The sequence below is a fragment of the Crocodylus siamensis genome, chromosome 3 (assembly GCF_052110815.1).
Source record: "Crocodylus siamensis isolate JL-2025a chromosome 3, ASM5211081v1, whole genome shotgun sequence".
Classification (NCBI taxonomy): Eukaryota; Metazoa; Chordata; order Crocodylia; family Crocodylidae; genus Crocodylus; species Crocodylus siamensis.
The window spans coordinates 15199307-15213252 of record NC_143397.1 but is presented as its reverse complement, the minus strand read 5'-3'; positions in this window follow the sequence as shown (position 1 = coordinate 15213252).

Sequence of the window (13946 nt, the reverse complement as noted above, 5' to 3'; positions counted from 1 at the left end):
CCTACAGTTCTGCTGCATACGCCCCCATCTGAGCAGCTAAGCAACTGCATTGGAGCCTATAATGTAGGTAGCATCTAAATCCCCCAAGAAACTAATTCCCCTAATGTTGAAACTGTACCACTGCAGAAACAAATGCGAGATTAATAGGAAAGGTGTAGAAAGACTAGCCTGGGGCTAGAGCAGAAGTGGGCAAAATATATTCCAGGGGCCAGATCCACCAAGCCATTCTGTCCAGCCCACAGGGCCCCTAAAAAATTTAGAAAGTGTAATATTTATTTGCTTCTGGGTGCCTGTCAAAGATGACAAGAGATGGGGGCAGCAGGACCCAGGGGAAGCCGACAGCAGGACCCAGCACCAAGGCGGCCCCAGCCCTGCCCCTCCCCTCCCCTCCCCTCTCCCTAGCAGAGGCTTCTGGTCTGGGACTGTGGGCCTGTTCCTGCTTCCATGCACTGGAGAGGGAAATGCAGCCCTCAGCAGCTTACCAAAACTTGGTATGTGGCCCTCCGCCCAAAATAATTGCCCACCCCTTGTCTAGAGCCTGGCTGGGATAGGGGAAGTCCTGGGATCACATAGCTGGGATGGGGGAAGTCCTGGGATCCAGTTCCTGCTTCCTTAATTCTTTCTTTCTTATCTGCTAACTGTAAAACACATGAATAGTTCTGGTAACAGAAGCTGGGATTCTCCACTCCAAAGTGAGTGCCCCAACTCATTAGGTTACATTCAGGCTCTCTTGTACTTCTAGCCCCATGACTCTTGCATTCTTTCTGTACAGTGTTATAGGTTCAACATGAAGATGGAGGGTATCCCCCACCCTGGCTCTTCCAATACAAAATTGGATTCTACCTTGGGCATCAAGGATGCCTGAAATTCAGACTTGACTAGTACTGAAGTCCTCTACTGAGCCTAGCCCCAAGTGCTGTACAGTCTTGCCTTTTGGGAACTCTCTTAAGAATCACCAGTAGGGTCCAAAGTGAAGGTCGTCCATATGGAGTTAGATGATAATTAATCACTGGTTTGTGAACTCTGTTCTTACGAAAGCAGTACAGAGAAATCTCTGCAGGCAGGGGCTTGTCATTTAAGGCAGTGAGGGCCAACGTTTTGGCAGGTGTGCTGCAAGTTAGCCTCATGCTCTTCCTGAGTGCCACCCTGATCCCTTTCTCCTGCCCAGTCTGCTGCTCTGCTCCCTGCCCTATCTCTGCCTGCCCCTACCCCCATCTGCCATGTGAGGCTGCCCATGCCACTTGTGGCATACATGCCACAGGTTGGCCACCCCTGACTTAAGGTTCTCCTCCATTTAGCTTCAATGAAGCCGATGTTTAAGTGACTGGTTAAAAATAAAAACCTGTCAGGGCCCTTGGTGGTTATGGTAGAGGGAAACAGAAAGTGATGGGATTTCCCTTCAGACTCAAGCCAAGATTTGCTGTGCAAGGTTTCGTCTGCTGGATGTTGGGATGGTTTTAAGTAGGGCTATACCTCAGGGTGTGGCCTAATGGAAATTTAGCATCTTTAAAGTAGAATCACAAGCTTGGAAGGGACCTTGCAGGTCTCCAGTCCAACTCCCTGCACAAATAGTTAGCTCCCTGCTCCAGCTAGCTACAAATATCAAGGACAATAAAAAGTCTTTTATAGGTATGTGGGGAGCCGGAGGAAAAACAAGGGCAACACTGGACCCCTGCTAAACCAGATGGGACAACTGACAACCAATGCCCATGAAAAAGCGAACTTGCTAGATGGGTACTTCACATTTTTCACCAGTCCCATGGCACGCCCCTGCCCACTGTGGGTCAGGGAGGCCCGGGCAAGGGAGATTCCTTACCCTCCATTGAGGCTGACCTCGTGAAGGAACACCTTGAGAAGCTGGATACCTTCAAGTCAGCCGGTCCTGAGGGTTTACACCCCAGGGTACTCAAGGAGCTGGCGAGCATCATAGCCCAGCCCCTGGCACAGATCTTTGAGAGCTCCTGGCACTCTGGTGTAGTGCCCAAAGATTGGAAGAAGGCCAATGTGGTGCCTATATTCAAGAAAGGGAGGAAAGTAGACCTGGCAAACTACAGACCCATCAGCCTGACCTCTATCCTGGGGAAGGTCTTGGAAAAGATTATCAAGGAAGCCATGCTTAACAGACTAGCTGATGGCAATATCCTGAGGGATACCCAGCACGGGTTTGTTGTGGGTAGGTCTTGCTTGACCAATCTTATGTCCTTTTCTGACCAGGTGACCTATCACCTGGACAAGGGGGAAGATATTGCTGTTGTATATCTTGACTTCAAAAAAGCCTTTGATCTGGTATCCCATGATCACCTCTTGGCAAAACTGGCAAACTGCAGCCTTGACCTCACCATGATCCACTGGCTGGGGAACTGGCTCTGTGGTTGGACCCAGAGAGTGGTGGTTGACAGGAGCCAATTGTCTTGGTGCACTGTGACCAGTGTGGTCTCACAAGGCTGTGTCCTAGGGCCTATACTGTTTAACATCTTCATCAATGATGTGGACATTGGTGTCAGAAGTGGACAAGCCAAGTTCGCCGATTACCCCAGAGTTTGGTGTCAAGCATCCACACCTGAGAACGGGAGGGTGATCCAGGCAGATCTTGACAGGCTCATGAAATGGGTGGATGAGAACCTGATGGTGTTCAACACAAAAAATGCAAGGTTCTCCACCTTGGGAGGAAAAACCTGCAGCATCCTTATAGGCTCGGCAGTGCTACGCTGGCTAGCACTACAGATGAAAGGGACTTGGGGGTCATGGTTGACCACAAGATGAACATCAGCCTTCAGTGTGATGCTGCGGCTAGTAACACGAGTGAAATGCTGGCTTTTTATCCATAGATGCTTCTCAAGCAAATCCCAAGATGTCATTCTCCCCTTGTACTCGGCCTTGGTGAGGCCGCAGCTGGAGTACTGCATCCAGTTTTGGGCCCCACAATTCGAAAAGGATGTGGAGAAGCTTGAGAGAGTGCAGAGGAGAGCCACGCGCATGATCAGAGGTCAGGAAAACAGACCTTACAACAGCAGGCTGAGCCGCGGGGCTCTTTAGCCTGGAAAAGCGCAGACTCAGGGGTGATCTGATGGCCACTTGTAAGTTTATCAGGGGTGCTCATCAGGGTCTGGGGAAACATTCGTTCAGCAGAGCGCCCCAAGGGATGACAAGATGGAACGGTCACAACTCCGCCACGACCGATTCAGGCTGGACATAAGGAAGAACTTCTTCACTGTCCAAGTCCCAAGGTTTCGAATAGACTGCTGGCAGCGGTAGTTCAAGCACCCACTTTGAACACCTTCAAGGCACATTTGGATGTTTATCTTGCTGGGATCCTATGATCCCTGCTGTCTTCCTGCCCCTGGGGCAGGGGGCTGGACTGGATGATCCTCTGGGGTCCCTTCCATCCTGAATGTCTATGAAATCTATGAAATGCAACATGCATGAATTTGTGCCCCGGGAACCTGTGGTCTGTTTCAGGTGGCGTGCCACGTTCTGTGCGTTCCTGGCGTGATTGTCGTCATGCTTGAAATGAACTGCAGTGCTCAGTCCTAAATACCCCTATGGCCTGGTCTTAATCCAACAGGATCAGGCATGGTCTTTTGGCCCCATGGTGATGGACAAGAGCTTTTTTTTCTTTTGCAGATTCAGCTGCCTGGTTATTGAATAGTGGCAAATCCAAATAGGCCCCCAAGCAGCAAAACAGCATAATAACCACCTAAAGCCCTGTCCAGCAGCAGATGTTAGGAAGGGAGGTAAGCTCTTTAATATGCTCCCTTTTTTCCAACTTGCCTGGGTCCAACCCCCATGCTTTGCTCTGTATTTATGGTGCCTTGGATTCCCACCCATCTATGAGCCAGCTCCAGGACTGCTTAGCTGCCAAAACTGCTTGGAAGCTGGAGCATTCAGTCCAATATGGCCATTTCTTCTCAGACCCTAAATGTCAGTCTTCAGAAGTATTAAACGCCTTAAAGATTCAGCAGAATTAATATGGATGCCCAATCCCTGTCTAGGGGCAGGAAGTCATCCCCCAGGGCTGTTCGCTGTGCTGTGTCGTGCTGTGGCTTTTGATGGAAACTTTATTTTGGCTAACCTTCTGTTCACTTGAAAGGAGAAAAAGGAGGTTGTAAACTGATGATTTCCCTGGTCTTTGTGTATCAGTGGGTGGTGACTTAAAAGATAGTTTCTTTGGTACCAGATGGACTAGGGGATGTTTACGGATCGATGATACGGGCCCCATGTCACAGTTGGTGCCTGCTGCAGCGAACAGAAATTCTAGGTGTCCTCTCCAGTTGCTAAGGGCCATTGATGGGGAAGAGTACAGGAGGCAAAACACTAATTCATTGCCCTGCGCTAGGCTTCTTGATGGCACATGTCTCAGGGACAGGGTTTGTGTGAAAATGCTTCAAGTGCTGCTGTTTGCTAGCAAAGAGAGAAGGGCCAACAGAGAACAAAGGAGCACGTTAAAGCTTCGGGAACAGGCTCACAACTATTATCCTGATAGCTCAGAAAATGTAAGCCACTTTCTGACATAAAGAGAATAATTCCCTTTTCTGTGGGGCTCAGATAAGTGTCAAAATCACCTGATTCTTGCAGTATTTGACTGTAACACCAGGCAGTCGCAAGTAAACTTGGTCTAAAAAAACCCTTTGTTCTTCAGGGATATTTTGTCCGCATCTTTTGAAGAAGTCTGAAACTTGTATTCAACCAGCCCCTTGAAATAGGTATATCAATAAAAATGCGCTGCTAACTGCGAAGAAATAAAAGAGGTCTTTGATATCAAGGTTAAATCTGTGAAATCTGTGAAAGGTTTTTATTAGACCCGCAAATGTCAAGAAAGGTTAGAGGGAAGCGTTAAATTTGAGATCTCTTCCCACACAGCTACGCACATGGGAAGTACAGAGTACTACTGGAACGTAAGCCAACTCATAGCAGGCTACACAACGGGGGGGGAGAAAGAGGATTTGCCTCAATGTATAGAAAAATGTTGCCTTTCCTATCTAGAGCACCAGCTATCTTTAATATCCAGATAAAACGAATGGAGAAGATCCATGCACGATGGGGAACAATTAAGCTAAGCCACATTCTTATATATCTACCAAAGGAGGATGCTGCAGACTTATCATCACCTCTGCCTGCAGAGGAGGCTGTGGTTTTATAACATTTCAGAGAAGTTCACTCTTGATGCATTTTAAACAGGAAAAATTGGATAAAATAATCAGTTCATTACAAAAACCCAGGCCAGTGGGGACATTTAAAAAAAAAAGCCCTGCTGTGTAATAGCAGTAGCTGCCCAAAACAGATCCACTGCTGGTTCTGATCCCCTGTAACATGAGGAAGGGCCAGAAGCTTCCTTATTGTGAGCCGTTCAAAGTACAAAATAGTGTTGGACCGGGGCTGAATATTGGGGGAAGTCGATTCCTGTGGGGGCTTCTCTTGGGGGATGAAAGCAAGCATCAGAAGTCAGTGGTCATTGCTCAGGTCCAGGGAAGTTAAGAAGTTCATGGATTCGGTGCCATTAAGCATATAGATTCATAGATGTTAGGGGCTGGAAGGGACCTCACAAGATCATAGGGTCCAGCCCCCCTGCACTTGGGCAGGAAAGACTGCTGGGATCAAATGATCCCAGCAAAGTGGGTGTCACGGCGGTTTTTGAAGATCTCCAGGGCGGGTGACTGTGCCACCTCCGGGGGCAGCCTGTTCCAAACCCTCGCTGCTCGACTTGCAAAGAAGTTTCTCCTTATGTCCGATCTGAAGCAATCTTCCATTAGTTTGTGCCCATTGTGTCTTGTCTTCCCCTGGCGTGCCTTGGTGAGCAGATGCTCCAGGCCCTGATGTACACCCCTAATATGCTTACAGGCTGCCACCAAGTCCCCTCTGAGTCTTCTCTTCTCCAGGCTGAGCTCCAGAGGACGCTCCACATCCTCTGCGATGCAGAAGCTCAGAACAACAGCCCCATGCAAAAGGCCAGCCCCCTTTGTGTGACTAGCCACTGCTCAGCCCGAGTGCAGTGGAGCAACGAGCGGTTCACACTGATCCAGCTGACCTGGCTGTTTGCTGGGTGCAGGGTATTCAAAACTGTTCAGAGGCGGCAGGTGATTAATGCTTTGCAAAGCTCGTCGTGAATGACTTCTTTCTCAAGCCTTGTTGGTGCTAAGAGAAAGGAAACCCTTACATGGTGCTGCCCTAAGCTCTGGTCTAAGCAAAGGTGAGGAGCATGGCAAATGACAGTGTCTGCGTGCAGCACATTTTATTAGCTGCCCAGTGAAAACCGTTGCTTCATCAGCAGGTGGTGAAAGACACCGTAAACTGTGAAGGGAGGAGGATGGTGGCTGCAGAAATGAAGAAAACAGTTGTGGGGGGCTAGCGGGTTGGACAAATAAGTAAGTCCTCTGAAGAACATGGGCCAATATACCTGAGGCTTTTACCAAATAGAGCAAATAAAGTAAATAGTCTCAGAGTGAGTGTAAAAAAGCAGGTCCTTCAAGCCACCCAAGAGTCTAGAAGTGAGTCATGTCACATGGCAGTTTCAGGGTGCACATTTGTATCCGCACGCTGCGGCGTTCAAGAGCAAGAGCTGGATTGTGCGTGGAAAACCTGAGCTGAGGGCTGATCTTCAGCCAAAGAGGATTGAAACTCTGCCCCATGGCTGGGAGCAAGCTGCAGGGAAGGCGGCTAATTCAGCGTCCTCTGCGACTGCTGCAGCATCCTGTGGGGGCAGACGTACACTCGAGGTTGGAGGCTTTGGACTTCTCGGTGCCGCACTACTAAGGATGCGCACCCTCCCTCGCAGCAGCCAAAGAGCTTCTGTGAGCCTATTGCAATTAGAAGTGGGGCTTAATGCACCTTTCGTCTGCACAGTGGTTTATTGTAGGGCATTGCCTTGTTTCCTTCCAAATATTTGAACAAACTGGTATAAGTGAATCCAGCTAATTACCCAGTGCGTGTATTGTTTCAATTGTAAAGATAATGTTGCTATGTGTACTGACTTGCTTCACTTTCCAGGCAAATGATGCTACAAAAATAGGGGCAAGAGAAAAGGTGGGGTGAGGAAATCCTCTCCCCAGGTGGGATAGCATCCATGGATGCTACTTGCCCCATAAAACGTTAAGCCTCCATCAGCCTGTGAAGCTAGCCTGCATTTCTGCGTGCAAGGCAGACAAGCCAAGAGAAGCCTGGCTCCAGGCCCTACAGCTGGGTTGTTCAACCAAAATCCTTCCAAGAGCTTCACATAGTGTCTGGTGAGCTGGTTGGAAGTGGTGCCCACCGACAACCGCAGGAGGAGCCGGCCAGCAAACGCATGCGCTCCCTTGGCTGCTTTCAAACGCGGGGCTGGATAACACTCCTCAGCTAGGCTGCCACCTTTTTCCTGAGTGCTGTGTTGTGGTTGGTAACTGCGGCTACCTTGGCCCTAGATTCGTGCTCATGCCAAGAGTGAAGAAAAAGGCTACCTGGGCTGAGTTGTAGCCTGCCGTTCTCGTGAGGGACACTTGGCGGGGTCCAGGGTGAGGATGTGCTGCTGAAAATACTTTGCTGAAAACAGGACATCTAGATGCCCTTTTCGCCCCAGGGGAAGATTTCAGTCTGGGCCTGGCTGCCAGCTCCCTCATCGGTTCCCCATAGCCTTGTTTCTTTTGCCGGGGGGGTGTTAGTAGCTGGTTTAATACTGTAGTTTTGTACCAGTTCTGTTGTGAGCATTGGCAGGCAACAAGGAGGAGTAAGGTGCTGAGAGTGCTGGAGGGACAAGAGAGTTGTCCCCGGGTGGGCAGAGGAGAGAAAAAGAGTAATCCCAGGCAGGACAGAGAACTGCAGCAGCACAAAAAGGATTGCTGGTTTGGAGCTAAGCAGTCTGCTGAGTGGTTTGGGACGTCAGCGGGCTATAACACGCACAGTCTTTGATGATGAAAACACCCTCCCTCCCCGGAGCTGACCAGAAAGGGGGAAGTCCTGGAGGTGGGGGGGTAATGCATGGCCTGGGAAGCCCGGATCTCAAAGGCAGAGCCTTGCTACCTGTGAAGCCATGCCAGGTAGGTTTCGGGGTCCTGCAGGAGAAAGGTTTAAAAAAGAGGTGGATAAATGAGCTGCTTAAACTTCCCTGGGTATTTATTTTTCCACAGTCCAGAAATGTTTAAGTGCAAAAGGCACAGAATGGGTGAATTTTGCCTGTGCTATTTCGTGCATTCAAAATGTTTTAAAGGTGGCGGTGCATAATCCCATGAAGCTTGAAAACTGCTTTTCTAACTTGCTTTGGAGAAGCTCTAGCAGAAGCTCCAGCACCTTTAAAATCTTATAGGAGAAAAGCCCTCAGGTTTGGGAACGGCCATTTTTCTGTATCCCATAAAATGCCATCCAGGTTTCGTTCAGTTATAAATTTTTTGGGAAAAAAAATCACGGGTTGTTTTTTTTTTGTTTGAGCTACTCAGCAGAGACCCTGGCACTGTACCAGAAGAATAACTCAACCTGGACAACCAACATATTTGGGGTAAACTATTTCATATCTGTGAAAAGGAGTTGATGATTTCTTGTTCAAAGCAGTGTGACGATTTCTTAATATCTTTGTGGTTCAAATTCTTAGGGGATTGGCACATGGAGGTAAATAGATAATGAAGATTAAGTGACTTGCCAAAAATTATACAGCAACTCTTGACAAACCAAACCAGAACCCAGGCTTCCTCCATTCTAATCATTAAGCAGCACGGCCAAAAAAAATCCAGAAAGCTTAATACATTTTTTTGACAGGATCATATGATAAACTCCTAGCTCCTAGAGCTTGCAATTAATCTTAAACCTTGAGTAATTGTCAACACCTACCCAATTTAGTTTTGCTTTCTGTCATTCCTTATCTTAGAGTTGTCCAGTTTCAAAAGCTAACTGAAGAGCAGAGAGCATGCTCGCAGCGTTCCTACCCAGGACAGTGCAGTTCCCCGAGGTAAGCAGAGATGACCTAGTGTGGGCTTCCCTTTCAGCTGCTGTTCCAGACTTTACATCATGCCAGGGTGTGGTGTAGCTTTGGCAAGGATAATGTGCCGTGCAGAGCTGAAACCTGGGTGCCTGCGGGGGAAGCATTTTGGAGTCAGCAGTTTCGCTGGTGACTCACCCCCTACACTGCAGAAGAAGTTGCCCAAAGAAACTTTTCACTCGTCAGGCAATGCCGTATTGCAGCACCTGGAGGAGTGTCTCTCGGCTGTGAAAAATGGGTCATTAATGTCAGCTGTGCAGGGGGGGTAACAGGTGGGTCGGTGCTGACTAAGCTGTGACCGACCCACACGTCAGGGAGATAAAGGAAAATAAAGGAGAACAGTGAGGAGGAAAATGGGTCAATGGGATTTTAAGCAACAGTCTCCACAATGGGTAATAGCAGTGCGAAATCATTCCTGTATGTCATCCTTCTCCTAATTATTGCATTATCACTCAGTGTGTTTTACCCAATGGCAAGCTCCTGGCTGGAAGCAGCAGTAGTGCATCATCATCATCGTCACGTAACTTGAATTCAGGAGAGGTGGTACCCGTTCCTGGCTTAGCCCTGCCATGTGACACTGAACAAGTCCCTTCCCTTTTCTGTGCCTCTTTCTTCCTCTCCAAGAGGAAGTGGTGATACTCACATTTTTCTGCAGAACTCTTTTAAGAGATAAAATGTCTCTTTTTGGAGGGACATGTTTATGTTCTTGCCCAATCCCATTGAAATCTTAATATTCCCATTTTTCAAAGGCCTGGCCATGCAGTGTACATACTGCATCCTTCATATGGAGGAGCTGAGCAGTACACATTGGTGTGTCTGTGCTTATGACACTGCTAAGTGCAGGATAACACCCTTTGAGTTACCTGTCTCTTGCTGCCCTCCCTTTCTCCTGTTTCTCTACTGGGAGGTTATGATGACCATGTGTGATCTCCCCTTTGAAGGAGGGGAATCTATGGAGGGCCCTTCCGGTCCTGTGTTCCTGCTTTTTGCTCCAGGACCGATGAGGCTTTATATTTCCTAAGGGAGTCCAGAGCCACATTCATGGGGCGCTTTCCCCTTGTGCTGTGCCAATACACAGAGCCTTTAGAGACCAAGGACTCAGAGTAGACAGTTTGCATACCCTTATAGGAAGATGTCCATCATCATCATCATGCCTGCCAAGGCAACAGATTGAACTTGCTGCTGGCAGCTGCACTGAAACCAGAACAATGCAGCTGACCTTCAGAAACTGTTTCACCCCTTTCCATTTCTGCTGACATAAAGGTGGACGCTGCTGCTTCTGATCATCTGATCCCATTGTTTTCCCTGCCCTCTCTCTGCCCGTCCCCCTCTTCTCCATCCGATTTCAGGTTTTCTTCTCGCAAGAGTTATGAAAAGAAGTGATCTCACTGCTCTTGCTGAGAGTCATGTCAGCTCTTCAAGACTACACAGGCAAAGGATCCTGCTTCTACCTCCAAGAGGAGAAGGAGGGTCTTTGTGCTATCCTACAGCTGAGGAGACTGAACAAAAATATAGGCTTTCTCAGATTCAGGATTCTAACGTTTGCCTCTGCTGTTGCATTGCTGTACGCTCATGACCGACGAGTGGCTGTTCATACCTCCACATCACGATCCACCAGTTCACGAGAAGCACAGTGAAGCCAAGCCATTCCACGGGGCCCCTAAAAAATTTAGAAAATATATAGTTACCTGCCCCTGGCTGCCTGTCATGCGGCCCTTAATGGCTTGCCAAAACTCAGTAAGTGGCCCTCCACCCAAAATAATTGCCCGCCCCTGATGTACGAGGAGGAGGAAAAGGACGGACTGAGCAGCACTCAGCTCAGTCACTCTGACACAACGCTCAACAACCCTTTCACTGCAACCAAGACCCAACAAACTGGACAATTACTCATGAGACAAAAGCACAAATATCAGTGCCAAAAAGAACAAACACATAAATAATAATGCGACCAACATCCACATGCCGAGACTTATCGTTATGCACACATACATACAGAAATAGATACCAAACAAGGACCACACACTTGTTCACAAATCCAGAAGACACAAAGGCTTAGAAGGAGAGCGCCTCCTTGCGCCATCTAGAGCAGTAGCAGGCAAAGCCTGGCCCATGGGCTGGATTGGGCCTGTGGTGGACTCCATTTCCCAGCAGCCCCTGTCCATGTCATTGTGGCCGGTTTCCATGGACAACCCAGCAGCGGTGGGGTCATGACAGTGCAGAGCCCAGGTTTCCATGGAGACCGGCCCCAGCAGCACTGGCAGGGCGTGCGGCCGGGAGGAGCTGCTCTGAGGTTGGGGCTGGGATTGTGTGATGGTGACGGCGTGGTCCAGAGCTGGGGCAGAACTGCAGTCCACTGCCTGCATGCCCCAGCCCTGCTGTCACGGGCTCACTGCTCCTGGGGTCTCCACAGAAACCAGCCACAGCAATGCGAGCAGGGGCTACTGGGAAATGGAGTCTGGCTGCTGGCCAGATGTGCCATTTTGCTCACCTCCAATCTACAGAGTCTCCTTGCTCAATCTCCCCTCGGCCACACTTTACAATGCGAACCAAGCCTCACCACCACCAAAACCCACCAAACAACCCACGCACAAACCCCGCTCCACAAAACCCGCACAGACCTCTGCTCAGTTCCCTTTTTATCCTGACCGGTCACTCGCTCCAACCAATCAGGGCTCTCTCACACTGGTCAATCATACATTTGATACTTCTTCACTCCATCCAGTCATCTCCCAGAGTTAGGGTGGCCATCATAGAGGACAGTCCGGTTGTCCCCCATCCTCTATTGATACAAAACCTGATGCCATTATGTCCTGAAGAGAAAAATAGAGGACATAAAGGAGTCCGGTTTCGTATCAATAGACGACAAGAGTAGCAGAAAACCAGAACATCCTCTATGATGGCCACCGTACCCAGCGTACCTCAGCAGGATAGCTGCCACTCACCTCCCGTTCGCCCACCGTAGAGCTCTCAGTGCCTTGGGAGATGAATCTGCACTCTGTAGCCATATCTTGTGCTTTATGTTGGCAGGGCTAAATTTTTCTTAAATCACGCAAATCTGTGGTCATAGGAAGCCACTATAGGCCAGGCTAAATCACTGTGAAGACTCATCATGCCATGCTACCAGTTGAGAGCTCCACTGTCCATCAAGGCCACCTCTGCCAGCTCTCCAGCATCTTTGGTCTGCTTCTGAAACAGCCCATATCTGCAAGGTTGCGACCAGTGCATTCAGCTCACGATTGTGAAGTGTTATGCACTGCACAAGTCTGATGCTAGCTTTGGAGAGTAGTGCTTTAGTCTTTGTTCGACTAACATGGCTGCTGCTCCTCATCCCACCATCCTGAAGGGGAAGCTGTTTGGCAGAAAGGACAAGTAACTGCATAACCTGGTTCTTCCAGATATAGTCAGTGTGGATCCCACGGCCCACCTCCCACCTCACCTTGGACTCCTAAGCTCAAAAGGGTTTTGGGTCACAAGGGAGATGTGGGGCTGTGTTTTTGCATTGGTCCATGTGGTATCCTGGGGCAAGCTTCACCGCTACAAATCACATGAGACTGGCTTTTCTACCAGAGCAGACAGACAATATTTGACTTGTGCTAGTGCAGACAGGGCCTGCACAGATAGTGAGGTGGGTATTGCAAATGTTCTTTCCCTGTGGATAGATCCTTCTGGGCTCCATTTCGCTGGCATCCCTGCGCACACAATAATGCACCTACAGCACATACAGCTGAGGAGAGGTCAGGTCCTCCCAGTGCCTTTGTGTCTCTAGCACTGTGGTTAGGTCCTCTGCTCCCAGTCCCTTTCCCCATGCTATACACCTATCCTCACACTTGCCGCACACCTTTCTTGATGCCCATAGTGATACAAGTGGTCCGCTCTGAACTCTGGAGGGGATCTATGTCCACAGAGTCACCACTCCGGGAGACAGAGAAGCAAGCTCTGGGAAGGTCCTTAGGGCACAGAGACCCATTCCTGCAGCGCTCAAGCCCCTTTGAAGTACTTAGAAAAGATGTTCACAAGACCCAACTCGCTTCCTGTGCTATGTTCAGCCCTTCCTCAAGAAAATTCGCATTGAGGCTAAGTCTTGGCAAAACATAAGCCAGAGCCTGATTATTCCCCATGCTACTTGCATGAGCATAGAAAGGACTGATGTGGCTAGCTGATTAGCATGCTAGCATCCCTCCTACAACCTTGTTCAGGCTCCCCACGTGGCTTCCTCCACCTTGCTCCTCACTTACCTGTGGGCTTCTGTCGTGGTCCTTTCTGGAACCTAATTGAAAGCCCTGCTCACTAGGCTGGAGAGCCTACATGCAAAGATGTTCTTCACCCACTTTCTTGGGCAAACTCCATGTCTCTCAGCAGTCCTTCCTCTTGGTGCACCAGACCATGATCAAAAAAAGCAAACCCCTCCAGGTGAACCCATCTCTGCAGCTACCTGTGGATCTCTAAGTTGCCACTGATCCTTCCTGGTCTCCCACCCATGACCAGATGCAGCTGGAGCCCTATCCCCCTCATCTTTGAGGCCATGACCCTGCAGTCACATTTGATCTTTTTGGAGTCACCAACCACTACAACTTTTCTTCCTCCTAGGAAGCTTTTGTCCTCAAGTTTGCCAGCTTGGTCTCTTCCACTACTGAAGCAGGTTCCTTTTCCTCTGATGCCAGGGATTCACATCTGTCCTTCAGCTGGGGCTCAGACATGGAGCACCAAGAAGAAGCTGCCAGTTTCCCCACATCCTGGGCCCCCAGTTGTTGCTTGTTCCCTTAAGTCTTTTCTGACTGGTTCTTTTCTCCAAGCTCAGAGGTCTCCTTCAGCAGCATAGCATTTAAGTCCTGTTTCATAGATTTCATAGACATTAGGGCTGGAAGAGACCTCGGAAGATCACTGAGTCCAGCCCCCCGCCCAGAAGGCAGGAAGTCAGTTGGGGTCATAGTTTCATGGTCGGGTCAGAAGGGACCTGAGCAGATCATCAAGTCCGACCCCCTGCCATGGTAGGAAAGAGTACTGGGGT